Consider the following 1607-nt stretch of genomic DNA (forward strand, 5'->3'; position numbering starts at 1 on the left):
CAACAATACCTCTGTGATAGCCTTTCAAGCTCTTCCATCATCACAGACAGTGTCGCCACGGCCAGTGCAGCCCCACCACCTAGTCGTTCGGCAGGGGTGTGATGCTATCTTTTGACAACAGCGACATTTCAGTATGCTTGTGAAGGAGACGAAAGCTCCCAGATCAGATGGCTGACCTGCTGAAAATACAGACATAAGATGCTGCTCTGATGTCTGCATGGTACCTTTTCTCAAGGCCTGAGGAGAATCGCTATAATCCATACTATCTCTAAGAAAGAGTGAAAAAGAACCAACAGACTGAGTGTCTTAAGGGCATCTCACTGTTTCCAACACAGATTAATTTTTTGGATGGGCTATCATACAGTATTGTCAATCAAAACCCTCCTAGAATTGTAATGTGACATCAGCTCTCAGTGCAGCTGGAGTCAGGAATGACTGAAAGTTAGCTACAAAAGACATGGAGGTCACTTCCCTGACTTTCAAAATGTTAGCAGTCTCAAACTTTTTGTGAAGGCCTGAGAACAATAATTATTTTGTAGTTGGGATTACCAGAGGATATTAGTCTTGTGCTTAAGGTTCCTTCATGATGGCACAACTGGGTGTAACACACAAAAAATGAACACATTTTGTCAATACTGTTTCAAAGTATAATTTTAAATAGTACTGACAAGTCTACATGAAATTTGCCAACTGATTAAATAGCTTTTTATGGCAGACTTATAATATTTAGGTCTTTGTTCTACCATGTCTGTTAATTTAAGGTGTATAACTGCCCTGTAAGTAAATACCTCTTTTAAGTTTTTCTCATATCTTATTGGATATACCTAAGAAATAAGTGATTAGGTAAACTTCTATTGGCTGATAAACAATCTATTTTAAGTGCTGATATTAAGACATTCCATATATCATAATATATATTTTAAGAGATTGGCAAAGTCCTTTGTAATAGTATTACCAACGAAATAAACTTCTAAAATATCCTTCTCTAAATATTTGTTAATGATATATCTGAAGGGATTAATATCCAAAATGTATAAGGAACTCACACAACTTAACGCCAAAAAAACCCCAAGAAATAATCTGATTTAAAAATGGGCAGAAAAGTTGAACATACACTTCTCCAAAGAGAACATGCAGATGGCCAACAAACTTGAAAAGACACTCAACATCATCAATTATCAGGGAAATGCAAATCAAAATCACAATATCACCTCACACCTGTTAGGCGGGTCTAGTAATAAGTAATGTCGTTTTTTAACATTCGTTTAAAATCTTGCTTGGCGTTGACTTGTATTGACATAACCTTCAAACACGTGGTATCTACAGAACGTGTGAAGTGCAATTAACAAGTTTTGCTTGAAAAAGTTTGTGTTTGGTTTGGTTTTTGTTGCAAAACTAGGGCTAAGAAGATGGCAGATGAAGAGCATATTCGGCACTGCATGCTTTACGAGTTCCAATTAGGAGAAAAGCAAGTGAGGCTGCAAAAAACATCTGTAGTGCTCTTGGTCAAGATGCAGTTAGCGCCAGAAAATGCCAGCGTTGGTTTGAGAAATTTTGCGAGGGAAATTTTTCGTTAGATGACAAGAGTGGTCGAGGCCGTGTGTCCA

Source organism: Pipistrellus kuhlii, unplaced genomic scaffold (assembly GCF_014108245.1).
Source record: "Pipistrellus kuhlii isolate mPipKuh1 unplaced genomic scaffold, mPipKuh1.p scaffold_m20_p_4, whole genome shotgun sequence".
Lineage (NCBI taxonomy): Eukaryota > Metazoa > Chordata > Mammalia > Chiroptera > Vespertilionidae > Pipistrellus > Pipistrellus kuhlii.